Consider the following 14,865-nt stretch of genomic DNA (forward strand, 5'->3'; position numbering starts at 1 on the left):
TGAGCTCATTCCAAAAGTGTCAAGCTCGTTCCAAAGTTGTCGCCAAAACAACCTTTCTGATCAGATTGCCAAATTTGAGGCAATTTCGACATTGTCCCAAAAGTGTTGTCAAAACATCATTTTCGAGCAGACTGCCAGATTTGAGACAATTCTGATCTCGTCCGAAAAGTTTTGCTAAAATGCCACTTCCGATCAGACTCCCAAATTTGGGACAATTCCGAGCTTGTCCCGAAAGTGTCGCGAAAATGCCATTTCCAATAAGACCTCAAAATTTGAGATAATTCTGAACTTGTCCCAAAAGTGTCTCCAAAACGTAATTTTCGCTCAGACTGCCAAATTTGAGACATTTCCTAACTCGTCTCAAAAGTGTCACTAAAATGCCATTTCAGAACGGACTGCCAAATTTGAAACAATTTCGAGCTTGTCCCAAAAGTGTCTCCAAAATGCTATTTTCGCTCAGACTGCCAAATTTGAGACAATTCTCATCTCGTTCCAAAAGTGTCAATCAAACTGCCAAATTGGAGACAATTTTGAGCTTGTCCCAAAAGTGTCACTGAAACACCGTTTCAGAATGGAGAGCCAAATTTGAGAAAATTCTGAATTTGTCCCAAAAATGTCGCTAAAATGCAATTTCTAATCAGACTTCCAAATTTGTGACAATTCCGAGCTCGTCCCAAAAGTGTCATGAAAACGCCATTTCCGATCAGTCTTCAAAATTTGAAACAATTCTGAACTGGTCCCGAAACTGTCTCCAGAACGAAGTTTCCACTCAGACTCCCAAATTTGAGACATTTCCTAGCCCGCCCCCAATGTGTCGCGAAAAATGTCAGGTCAGAATGGACTGTCCAATTTGAAAATATACCGAGCTCGCCCTCAAAGCCCCACGAAAACCCTGTATTTGTCGAGACGGCCAAATTTTAGAAAATTCTGAGCTCATCCCAAAAGTATCGCTAAAATACTGTTTCTGACCAGACTCTCAAATTTGAGACAAAGCTTGTTTCCAAAGTTTCACTAAAACACCATTTTTTATTGGACAGCCAGATTTGAGAGAATTTCGAGCTTGTCTGAAAATGTGTCACTAAAACGCCATTTTCGATCAGACCACTAAATTTGTGACAATTTTGAGCTAGTCCCAAAAATGTCACAAAAACATTGTTTCGTATCAGACTGCCAAATTTGAGACAATTCTGAGCTCGTCCCAAAATTGTCGCTAGAATGCTGTTTTTCATCAGACAACCAAATTTGAGACAATTTCGATCTCGTCCTAGAAGTGTCGCGAAAATGCCATTTTAGAGTAAACGGCCAACTTTGAGACAATTTCGAGCTGGTTCCACAAGTGTCGCAAAAATGCCGTTTCAGATAAGACGGCCAAATTTGAGACAATACCGAGCTTGTCTTAAAAGTGTCTCCAAAATGCCGTTTCCAATCAGATTGCCAAATTTGAGTCAATTCCGAGCTCCTTTCAAACGTGTTGCCAAAATGCCGTTTCTGATCAGACTGCTAAATTTGAGACAATTCCGACTTGTCTCAAAAGTGTTATGAAAATGCCGTTTCAGATCTAACTACCAAATTTGAGACAATTTTGAGCTCGTCCCAAAACTATCCCGAAATTGCCATTTTCGATTAGACTGTCAAATTTGAGACAATTTCGAGCTGGTCCCAAAAGTGTCTCATACATGTCGTGTCTATTCAGAATGCAAAATTTTAGACAATTTCAAGCTCGTTCAAAAATTGTCGTCAAAACGCCATTTCTAATCTAACAGCCAAATTAGAGACAATTCCAAACTAGTCCCAAAAGTGTTGCCAAATTGCCATTTTCGATTAGACAGCCAAATTTGGGATAATTTCGAGTCGGTCCCAAAAGTGTCTCAGAAACGCCGTTTCCATTCAGATTGCAAAATTTGAGACAATTCGGAGCTCGTTCCAAAAGTGTCGAGCTTGTTCCAAAAGTGTCGCAAAAAAAAATCTTTCTAATAAGATTGAAAAATTTTAGACAATTTCGAGCCCGTCCCAAAAATGTTGCCAAAATGCCGTTTCCGATCAAACTGCCAAATTTGTGACAAATCCAATATCGTCCCAAAAGTGTCGCGAAAATGCAATTTTCGATCAGACTAACAAATTTGAGTTGGTCTTAAAAGTGTCGCAAAAAATGTTGTTTTAGATGAGATTGCCAAATTTTAGGCAATTTCTAGCCTGTCTCAAATGTGTCACTAAAATGACGTTTTAGAACGGACTGCCAAATTTTAAACAATTCCGAGCTCGTCCTGAAAGTGTCGCTAAAAATGCAATTTTCGATTAGACTCCAAAATTTGAGACAATTTCGAGCTCGTCCCAAAAGTGCTGCAAAAACAACATTTCCCCTCAGACTGCCGAATTTGAGACAATTCTGAACTTGTCCCAAAAGTGTCGCTAAAATGCCATTTCCGATTAGTCTGCCAAATTTGAGACAATTCCGAGCTCGTTCCAAATGTTTCACCAAAATGCCATTTTTTATCAAGCTGCCAGATTTGAGACAATTCCAAGCTCATCCGAATTGTGTTGCCAAAATGACAACTTTTTATCAGACTATTAAATTTGTGACAATTCCGAGTTGGTCCCAAAAGTGTTGCTAAAATGTCGTTTTCAATAAGACGGCCACATTTGAGATAATTCGAATCTCATCCCAGAAGTGTTGCGAAAATGCCATTTCATATCAGACAGCCAAATTTGAGAAAATTTCGAGCTAGCCCTAAAAGTGTTTCGATCAGACTAACAAATTTGAGACAATTCTGAGCTCGTCCTAAAAGTGTCCTGAAAATGGCGTTTTTTATCCGATTGCCAAATTTGATACAATTCCAATCTCGTCCCGAAAGAGTCACTAAAATGCAATTTTTTATCGGACTCCCAAATTTGAGACACTTTCGTGCTCGTCCCAAAAGTGTTTAGAAAATGCCAACACTTATCAGACTACAAAATTTGACATAACTCCAAACTTGTCCTGAAAGTGCTTCGAAAATACTGTTTCCACTCAGGCAATTCAGTGCCTGTCCCAAAAGTGTCGCGACAACACCGTTTCATATCGGACTCCCAAATTTGAGACACTTTCGTGCTCGTCCCAAAAGTGTCGCCAAAATGTCGTTTTAGATCAGACTGCCAAATTAGTGACAATTTCGAGCTCGTCCCAAAAGTGTCGCCAAAATGCTGTTTCCGATCAGACTGCCATATTTGTGACAATTCAAAACTCATCACAGAACTGTCACCATAACGACGTTTTTTATTACACTGCTAATTTTCAGACAATTCTAACCTCGTCCCAAAAGTGTCACCAAAATGCCATTTTCAATCAGAATGCCAAATTTGAGAGCACTTCGAGCTAGTCATAAAAGTGTCGCGAAAACGTCGTTTCAGATAAGATTCCAAAATTTGAGACAATTCAGAGCTCGTCTCGAAAGTGTCAGCAAAATGACGTTTCTGATTAGATTGGAATTGTATCAAATTTGGCAATCGGATCAAAAACGTGTTGGGAAAATGCCATTTCCAATGAGACTGCCGAATTTGAGACAATTTCGATCTCGTCCCAAAAGTGTCGCTAAAGTGTTGTTTTCGATCAGACTGCCAAATTTGAGATAATTCCAATCTCGCCCCAGAAGTGTTGTGAAAATGCCATTTTAGATCAAACAGCCAAATTTGAGACAATTCCGAGGTCGTCCACAAGTGTCGCCTAAACATCATTTCCGATTAGACTGCTGTATTTGAGACAATTTCGAGCTCATCCCAAACATGTCGCCAAAATGTTGTTTTCAATCAGATTGCCAAATTTGAGATAATTTCAAGCTCATCCCAAAAGTGTCGCTAAAACTCCATTTCAGATCAGACTATCAAATTTGAGAATATTTCGAGCTCATCCCAAACGTGTCTCTAAAATGCCATTTGTGATTAAACCACCAAATTTTAGACAATTTCGATCTCGTCCCAAAAGTGTCACTAAAATGCCGTTTTCGATCAGACTACCACATTTGTATAAATTCTGAGTTTGTCCTAACAATGTTGCTAAAATGCGGTTTCAAATCCGACCGCCAAATTTGAGACAATTCTAAGCACGTCCCAAAAGTGTCGCAAAAACACCGATTCTGATCAAACTGTCAAGTTTGAGACAATTCAGAGCTCGTCCCAAACGGGTCGCAAAATTGCTGTCTCTGATCAGTCTACCAAATGTCAGACAATTCTGATCCCATCCGAAAAGCGTTGCAAAAATGCCATTTCTGATCAGATTGCCCAATTTCGAACCCGAACCAAAAGTGTCGATATAACGGCATTTTCGATCAAACTCTTAAAGTTGAGACAATTCTGAGCTCGTCATAAAAATTTCACTAAAATGCCATTCCAGATTGGCCTGCAAAATTTGAGACAATTTCGAGCGTGTCCCAAAAGTGCCACTAAAATGCAGTTCCCGATTAGACTCCCATATTTGAGACAATTCCAAGCTTGTCCAAAAAGTGTCTCCAAAATGCCATTTTCGATCAGACTGCATAATTTGAGACAATTTCGAGCTGGTCCAAAAAGTGTCACCAAAATGCCATTTCGCTCAGACTACAAAATTTGAGGCAATTCCAACCTCGTTCCAAAATTGTTGGCAAAATGCCCCTTCCGATTAGATTGTAAAATTCGAGACAATTTCAAGCTCGTCCCAAAAGTGTTGCGAAAACGCCATTTCAGATAAGATTCCAAAATTTGAGACAATTCAGAGCTCGTCCCGAAAGTGTCAACAAAATGAGGTTTTTGATCAGACCGCTAAATTTCAGACAATTTTGAGCTCCTCCCAAACGTGTCACGAAAATGCCACTTCCGATTAGACCGCCAAATTTGAGACAATTTGATCTCGTCCCAAAAGTGTCCCTAAAGAGCTGTTTTCGATCAGACTGCCAAATTTGGGACAATTCCAATCTCGTCCCAGAAGTGTTGTGAAAATACCATTTTAGATCAAATAGCCAAATTTGAGACAATTCCGATATCGTCCACAAGTGTCGCCTAAACATCATTCCATATTGGAATACTGTATTTGAGACAATTTCGAGCGCGTCCAAAACATGCCGCCAAAATGTTGTTTTTCAATCAGATTGCCAAATTTTAGACAATTCCGAGCTCGTCCCAAAAGTGTCACTAAAACTCCATTTCAGATCAGACTGCCAAATTTGAGACAATTCCGAGCACCTCCCAAAAGTGCCGCCAAATTGCCATTTACGATCAGATTGCCAAATTTGAGACAATTTCGAGCTCATCCCAAATGTGTCTCTAAAATGCCATTTGTGATTAAACCACCAAATTTTGGACAATTTCGATCTCGTCCCAAAAGTGTCACTAAAATACCGATTTTAATCAGACTGCCACAGTTGTAAAAATTCTGAGTTCGTCCTAACAATGTTGCTAAAATGCAATTTCAAATTCGATCGCCAAATTTGAGACAATTTTAAGCTCGTTCCAAAAGTGTCGCAAAAACACCGATTCTGATCAGACTATCAAATTTAAAACAATTCTGAGCTCGTCCCAAACGGGTCGCAAAATTGCTGTTTCTGATCAGTCTACCAAATATTAGACAGTTCTAATCCCTTCCGAAAAGCATCGCTAAAATGCCATTTCTGATCAGACTGCCAAATTTGAGACAATTTCGAACTCGCACAAAAAGTGTCGATATAATGGCATTTTCGATCAAACTCTTACAGTTGATACAATTCTGAGCTTGTCATAAAAATCTCAGTAAATGCCGTTCTAGATTGGACAACAAAATTTGAGACAATTTCGAGCACATCCCAAAAGGGCCATTAAAATGCAGTTTCCGATCAGACACCAAAAATTTGAGACAATTCCAAGCTCGTCCCAAAAGTGTCGCCAAAATTCCGTTTTCGATCAGACTTCATAATTTGAGACAATTTCGAGCTGGTCCCAAATGTATCACCGAAACGCCATTTCGCTCAAACTACAAAATTTGAGACAATTCCTATCTCGTTCCAAAATTGTTCGAAAATTCCCTTTCCAATTAGATTGTCAAATTCGAGACAATTCTGAGCTCGTCCCAAAAGTGTCGCCAAAACGTCATTTCCGATCAGACTGTGAAGTTCGAGATAATTTCAAGCTCCTACCAAAAGTGTAACCAAAATACCTTTTTCGATCAGACTGCGAATTTTGAGAGAATTTTGAGCTGGTCCCAAACGTGTCTCGAAAATGTCGTTTCCTTTCAGATTGAAAAATTCGAGACAATTCTGAGCTCATTCAAAAAGTGTCGAGCTTGTTCCAAAATTGTCGCCAAAACAACCTTTTTGATCATATTGCCAAATTTGAGACAATTTCCAGTTCATCCCAAAAGTGCTGCCAAAACATCATTTCTAAGAAAACTGCCAGATTTGAGACAATTCTGATCTCGTTCCAAAAGTTTCGCTAAAATGCCATTTTCGTTTAGACTCCTAAATTTGGGACAATTCCGAGCTCGTCCCAAAAGTGTCGCGAAAATGCCGTTTCCAATTAGACTTCAAAATTGGAGATAATTCCGAACTTGTCTCGAAAGTGCCGCCAAAACGCAGTTTTCGCTCTGATTGCCAAATTTGAGACATTTCCTAGCTCGTCCCAAAAGTGTCACCAAAATACCATTTCAGAACGGACTGCCAAATTTGAAACAATTTCGAGCTCGTCCCAAAAGTGTCTCGAAAATGTTGTTTTGGCTCGGACTGCCAAATTTGAGACAATTCTCATCTCGTTCCAAAAGTGTCGATCAAACTGCCAAATTGGAGACAATTTCGAGATCATCCCAAAAGTGTCACTAAAAGTCGTTTCAGAATGGAGAGCCAAATTTGAGACAATTCTGAGCTCGTCCCAAAAGTGTAGCTAAAATGCAATTTTTTATCAGACTTCCAAATTTGAGACAATTCTGAGCTTGTCCCAAAAGTGTTGCCAAAGCATCATTTCCGAGCAGATTGCCAGATTTGAGACAATTTCGATCTCGTCCCAAAAGTTTCGCTAAAATGCCATTTCCGATCAGACTCCAAATTTGGGACAATTTTGAGCTAGTCCCAAAAGTGTCTAAAAAATGCTGTTTCCAATTAGACTTCAACATTTCAGATAATTCTGAACTTGTCCCGAAAGTGTCTCCAAAACGCAGTTTTTGCTCAGACTACCAAATTTGAGACATTTCCTAGCTTGTCCCAAAAGTGTCACCAAAATGCCATTTCAGAACAGACTGCCAAATGTGAAACAATTTAGAGCTCATCCCAAAAATGTCTCAAAAATGATATTTTCGCTCAGACTGCCAAATTTGAGACAATTTCTATCTTGTTCCAAAAGTGTCGCTATAACGTCGTTTCTGATCAAACTGCCAAATTGGAGACAATTTCGAGCTCGTCCCAAAAGTGTCACTAAAACGCCGTTTCAAAATGGAGAGCCACATTTGAGAAAATTCTGAGCTCATCCCAAAACTGTCACTAAAATGTAATTTTTGATCAAACTTGAGACAATTCCGAGCTCGTCCCAAAAGTGTGGTGAAAACGCCTCTTCCGATCAGTCTTCAAAATTGGAAGCAATTCCTCACTCGCACCAAAAGTGTCGCAAAAATGTCGTGTCATAATGGACTGCCAAATTTGAAAATATTCCGAGCTCGCTCTCAAAGCCTCGCAAAAATGCCGTATTTGTCCAGGCTGCCAAATTTGTGACAATTCTGAGCTCGTCCCAAAAGTGTCGCTAAAATACTGTTTCTGATCAGACTCTCAAATTTGAGACAAAGCTTGTTTCCAAAGTGTAACTAAAATGCCATTTTTTATTGGACAGCCAAATTTGAGACAATTTCGAGCTTGTCTAAAATGTGTCACTAAAACGCTATTTTTCGATCGGACTGCTATATTTGTGACAATTCTGAGTTGGGCCCAAAAGTGTTGCGAAAACAATGTTTCGCATCAGACTGCCAAATTTGAGACAATTCCGAGCTCGTCCCAAAATTGTCGCTAGAATGTCGTTTTTCATCAGATAACCAAATTTGAGACAATTCTAATCTCGTCCTAGAAGTGTCGCGAAACGGCCATTTCAGAGTAAACGGCTAACTTTGAGACAATTTCGAGCTTGTTCCACAAGTGTCGAGAAAATTTCGTTTCAGATAAGATGGCCAAATTTGAGACAACACCAAGCTTGTCTTAAAAGTGTCTCCAAAATGCCGTTTCCGATCAGATTGCCAAATTTGAGTCAATTTCGAGCTCCTCTGAAACGTGTTGGCAAAATGCTGTTTCTGATTAGACTGCCAAATTTGAGACAATTCTGAGCTCATCTCAAAAGTATTGTGAAAATGCTGTTTCAGATCAGACTGCCAAGCTTGAGACAATTCCAAGCTTGCCTCAAAAGTATCGCCAAAACGCCGTTTTCGATCAGACCGCTGAATTTGAGACAATTCCGAGCCCCTCCTAGGAGTGTCTCAGAACGCCGTTTCTGATTAGACTACAAAATTTGAGACAATTCTGAACTCCTCCCAAGTGTCTCCACAGTGCCATTTTAGTTAGACGGTCAAATTTGAGACTATTCCGAGATCGTTCTGAAAGTGTCACCAAAACACTGTTTCTGATCTGACTACCAAATTTGAGACAATTCTGAGCACATCCCAAAACTATCCTGAAACTGCCATTCTCGATGAGACTGCCAAATTTGAGACAATTTCGAGCTGGTCCCAAAAGTGTCTCATACACGCCATTTCTGTTCAGAATGCAAAATTTTAGACAATTCCGAGCTCGTTCAAAAATTGTCGTCAAAACGTCGTTTTTGATGTGACAGCCAAATTAGAGATAATTCCGAACTAGTCCCAAAAGTGTTGCCAAATTGCCATTTTCAATTAGACTGCCAAATTTGGGACAGTTTTGAGCTAGTCCCAAAAGTTTCTCAGAAACACCATTTCTGTTCAGACTGCAAAATTTGAGACAATTCCGAGCTCGTTCCAAAAGTGTCGAGCTTGTTCCAAAAGTGTCGCAAAAACGACCTTTTTGATAAGATTGACAAATTTTAGACAATTTCGAGCCCGTCCCAAAAGTGTTGGCAAAATGCCATTTCCGATCAAACTACCAAATTTGTGACAATTCCAATATCGTCCCAAAAGTGTCGCAAAACTGTCGTTTTCGATCAGACTAACAAATTTGAAACAATTTCGAGCTGGTCTTAAAAATGTCGCAGGAAACGTTGTTTCAGATGAGACTGCCAAATTTTAAACAATTCTGAGCTCGTCCCAAAAGTGACGCTAAAAATGCAATTTCCGATTAGACTCCCAAATTTGAGACAATTTCGAGCTCGTCCCAAAAGTGCTGCAAAAACAACGTTTCCCCTTAAACTGTCGAATTTGAGACAATTCTGAGCTTGTCCCAAAAGTGCCGCTAAAATGCCGTTTCTGATTAGTCTGCCAAATTTGATACAATTCCGAGGTCATTCCAAATGTTTCACAAAAATGCCATTCTTTATCAAACTGCCAGATTTGAGACAATTCCGAGCTCATCTGAATTGTGTTGCCAAAATGACAATTTTTATCATACTACTAAATTTGTGACAATTCCAAGTTGGTCCCAAAAGTGACGCTAAAATGTCGTTTTCAATAACACGGCCAAATTTGAGACAATTCGAATCTCATCCCAGAAGTGTTGTGAAAATGCCATGTCATATCAGGCAACCAAATTTGAGAAAATTCCGAGTTAGTCCTAAAAGGGTTGCCAAAACACTGTTTCCGATCACACTATCAAATTTGAGACAATGCTGAGCTCGTCCTAAAAGTGTCATGAAAACGCCATTTTTTATCCTATTGCCAAATTTGATGCAATTCCAATCTCGTCCCAAAAGAGTCACTAAAATGTACTTTTTTATCGGACTCCCAAATTTGAGACACTTTCGAGCTCCTCCCAAAAGTGTTCAGAAAATGCCATTTCTAATAAGACTTTAAAATTTGATATAACTCCGAACTGGTCCCGATAGTGTCTCGAAAATGCTATTTCCAATCAGACAATTCCGTGCTTGTCCCAAAAGTGTCGCGACCACCCTGTTTCAGATCAGACTGCCAAATTTGAGACAATTTGGAGCCCGTCCAAAAGTGTCGCTAAAATGTCATTTCAGATCAGACTGCCAAATTAGTGACAATTCCGAGCTCGTCCCAAAAGTGTCGCCAAAACGCTGTTTCTGATCAGAACACCATATTTGAGACAATTCAAAACTCATCACAGAACTGTCACCATAACCACGTTTCTGATTAGACTGCTAATTTTCAGACAATTCTGAACTCATCCCAAAAGTGTCACCAAAACGTTATTTTCAATCAGAATGCCAAATTTGAGAGAACTTCGAGCTGGTCCCAAAAGTGTAGCGAAAATGCCGCTTCAGATAAGATTGTAAAATTTGAGACAACTCAGAGCTCGCTCTGAAAGTGTCTGCAAAATGAGGTTTCTGATTAGACTGCTAAATTTCAGACAATTATAAGCTCCTCCGAAAGGTGTCGCGAAAATGCCATTTCCGATTAGACCGCCAAATTTGAGACAATTCGATCTCCTCCCAAAAGTGTCGCTGAAGTGCTGTTTTCGATCAGACTGCCAAATTTGAGGCAATTCCAATCTCGTCCCAGAAGTGTTGTGAAAATGCCATTTTAGATCAAACAGCCAACTTTGAGACAATTTCGAGGTCGTCCACAAGTGTCGCCTAAACATCATTTCCGATTGGACTACTGTATTTGAGACAATTTTGAGCTCCTCCGAAACATGTCACAAAAATGCCGTTTTCAATCAGATTGCCAAATTTGAGACAATTCCAAGCTCGTCCCAAAAGTGTTGCTAAAATCCATTTCAGATCAAACTGCCAAATTTGAGACAATTCCACGCACCTCCCAAAAGTGTCGCCAAAATGCCATTTACGATCAGATTGTCAAATTTGAGACAATTTCGAGCTTCATCCCAAACGTGTCTCTAAAATGCCATTTGTCATTAAACCACCAAATTTTAGACAATTTTGATCTCGTCCCAAAAGTGTCACTATAACGCCATTTTCGATCATACTGCCACATTTGGAAAAAGTCTTAGTTTGTCCTAACAATGTTGCTAAAATACGATTTCAAATCCGACCGCCAAATTTGAGACAATTCTAAGCTCGTCCCAAAAGTTTCACAAAAACAATGATTCTGATCAGACTATCAAATTTGAGACAATTCTGAGCTCGTCCCAAACGGGTCACAAAATTGCTGTTTCCGATCAGTCTACCAAATGTCAGACAATTCTGATCCCGTCCAAAAGCGTCCCTAAAATGCCATTTCTAATCAGACTGCCCAATTCGAGACAATTTCGAACCCGTACCAAAAGTGTCGAAATAACTACATTTTTTACCAAACTCTTAAAGTTGAGACAATTCTGAGCTCGTCATAAAATTTTCACTAAAATGCCGTCCCAGATTGGACTGCAAAAGTTCAAACAACTTCGAACGCGTCCCAAAAGTGCCACTAAAATGCAGTTTCCGATCAGACTCCCAAATTTGAGACAATTCCAATCTCATCCCAAAAGTGTCGCCAAAATGCCATTTTCGATCAGACTGCATAATTTGAGATAATTTCGAGCTGGTCCCAAAAGTGTCACCAAAATGCCATTTCGCTCAGACTACAAAATTTGAGACAATTCCAACATCGTTCCAAAATTGTTGGCAAAATCCCCTTTCCGATTAGATTGTCAAAATTTGAGACAATTTCGAGCTCATCCCAAAAGTGTCGCCAAAACGTCGTTTCCGATCAGACTATGAAGTTTGAGATAATTCCGAGCTCCTTCCAAAAGTGTAACCAAAATGCCTTTTTTGATCAGACTGCCAAATTTGAGACAATTTCGAGCTGGTCCCAAATGTGTCTCGAAAATGCCATTTCCTTTCAGATTGAAAAATTTGAGACAATTCCGAGCTCATTCCAAAAGTGCCAAGCTCCATCCAAAATTGTTGCCAAAGTAACCTTTCTAATCAGATTGCCAAATTTGAGACAATTTCGAGTTCGTCCCGAAAGTGTTGCCAAAACATCATTTCCGAGCAGGCTACCAGATTTGAGACAATTCCAATCTCGTCCCAAAAGTTTTGCTGAAGTGCCATTTTCCGATCAGACTCCCAAATTTTGGAAAATTCTGAGCTCGTCCCAAAAGAGTTGCGAAAACGCCGTTTCCAATCAGATTTCAAAATTTGAGATAATTCTGAACTTGTCCTGAAAGTGTTTCCAAAACGCAGTTTTTGCTCAAACTGCCAAATTTGAGACATTTCCTAGCTCGTCCCAAAAAGTGTCACTAAAATGCCATTTCAGAATGGACTGCCAAATTTGAAACAATTTAGAGCTCGTCCCAAAAGTGTCTCGAAAATGGTGTTTTCACTCAGACTACCAAATTTGAGACAATTCTCATCTCGTTCCAAAAATGTCGATCAAATTGCCAAAAATTGGAGACAATTTCAAGCTCGTCCCAAATGTATCACCAAAGCGCCGTTTCAGAATGGAGAGCCAAATTTGTGACAATTCTGATCTCGTCCGAAAGCGTCGCAAAAATGCCATTTCTGATCAGACTGCCCAATTTGAGACAATTTCGAACTCATACCAAAAGTGTCGATATGACGGCATTTTAGATCAAACTCTTAAAGTTGAGACAATTTTGAGCTCGTCATAAAAATTTCACTAACACGCCGTTCCAGATTGGACTGCAAAATTTGAGACACTTTCGAGCGCATCCCAAAAGTTCCACTAAAATGCAGTTTCCGATCAGACACCAAAATTTGAGACAATTCCAAGCTCGTCCCAAAAATTGTCGCCAAAATGCCGTTTTCGATCAGACTGCATAATTTGAGACCATTTCGAGCTGGTCCCAAAAGTGTCATCAAAGCACCATTTCGCTCAGACTACAAAATTTAAGACAATTCCAACCTCGTTCCAAAATTGTTACAAAAATGCCCTTTCTGATTAGATTGTCAAATTCGAGACAATTCCAAGCTCGTCCCGAAGGTGTCGCCAAAATGTCGTTTCCGATCAGATTGTGAAATTTCAGATAATTCTAAGCTCCTACCAAAAGTGTAACCAAAATGCCTTTTTCGATCAGACCGCCAAATTTGAGACAATTCTGATCTGGTCCCAAACGTGTCTCGAAAACGCCATTTCCTTTCAGAATGAAAATTTTGAGAAAATTCCGAGCTCATTCCAAAAGTGTCGAGCTTGTTCCAAAATTGTAGCCAAAACAACCTTTCTGATCAGATTGCCAAATTTGAGACAATTTCAAGTTCGCCCAAAAGTGTTGCCAAAACATCATTTTCGAGCAGACTGCCAGATTTGAGACAATTCCGATCTCGTCCCAAAAGTTTCACTGAAATGCCATTTCCGGTCAGACTCCCAAATTTGGGACAATTCTGAGCTCGTTCCAAAAGTGTCGCAAATACACCATTTCCAATCAGAGATAATTCTGAACTTGTCCCGAAAGTGTCTCCAAAATGCAGTTTTCACTCAGACTGCCAAATTTGAGACATTTCCTAGCTCGTCCCAAAAGTTGTCACTAAAATGGCATTTCAGAACGGACTGCCAAATTTGAAACAATTTCAAGCTCGTCCCAAAAATGTCTCGAAAATGCTATTTTTGCTCAGACTGCCAAATTTGAGACAATTCTCATCTCGTTCCAAACGTATCGATTAAACTGCCAAATTGGAGAAAATTTCGAGCTCGTCCCAAAAGTGTCACTAAAACGTCATTTCAGAATGGAGAGCCAAATTTGAGATAATTCTGAGCTCGTCCCAAAAGTGTCACTAAAATCTAATTTTTTTTATTAGACTTCCAAATTTGAGACAATTCCGAGCTCGTCCCAAAAGTGTTGAGAAAATGCCATTTTCGATCAATCTTCCAAATTTGAAACAATTCTGAACTGGTCCCTAAAGTGTCTCCAGAACGATGTTTCCGCTCAGACTGCCAAATTTGAGACAATTCCTAGCTCGCCCCAAAAGTGTCGCAAAAAATGTCATGTCAAAATAGACAGCCAAATTTGAAAATATTCTGAGCTCGCCCTCAAAGCCCTCCGAAAATGCCGTATTTGTCCAAACTGCCAAATTTGAGACAATTCTGAGCTCGTCCCAAAAGTGTCGCTAAAATACTGTTTCTGATCAGACTCTCAAATTTGAGACGAAACTTGTTTCCAAAGTTTCACTAAAACGCCATATTTTATTAGATAGCCAGATTTAAGACAATTCCGAGCTTGTCTGAAATGTGTCACTAAAACGCCATTTTCGATCGGACTGCTAAATTTGTGACAATTTTGAGCTCGCCCCAAAAGTGTTGCGAAAACACTGTTTCGTATCAGACTGCCAAATTTGAGACAATTCCGAGCTTGTCCCAAAATTGTCACTAGAATGCCGTTTTTCATCAAACAACCAAATTTGAGACAATTCTGATCTCATCCTAGAAGTGTCACGAAAATGCCATTTCAAGGTAAATGGCCAACTTTGAGACAATTTTGAGCTGGTTCCACAGGCGTCACGAAAATACCGTTTCAAATAAGACTGCCAAATTTGAGACAATACCGAGCTTGTCTTAAAAGTGTCTCCAAAATGCCGTTTTCGATCAGATTGCCAAATTTGAGTCAATTCCGAGCTCCTCTTAAACGTGTTGCCAAAATGCCGTTTCTGATCAGACTGCCAAATTTGAGACATTCTGACCTCGTCTCAAAAGTGTTACGAAAATGCCATTTCAGATCGGACTGCCATGCTTGGGACAATTCCAAGCTTGCCTCAAAAGTATCGCCAAAATGCCGTTTTCGATCAGACTGATAAATTTAAGACAATTCCGAGCCCTTCCCAGTAGTGTCGCTGCAATGATGTTTCTGATTAGACTACAAAATTTGAGACAATTCT

The sequence above is a fragment of the Camellia sinensis genome, chromosome 7, assembly GCF_055761805.1.
Source record: "Camellia sinensis isolate YWXY chromosome 7, ASM5576180v1, whole genome shotgun sequence".
NCBI classification, from domain to species: domain Eukaryota; kingdom Viridiplantae; phylum Streptophyta; class Magnoliopsida; order Ericales; family Theaceae; genus Camellia; species Camellia sinensis.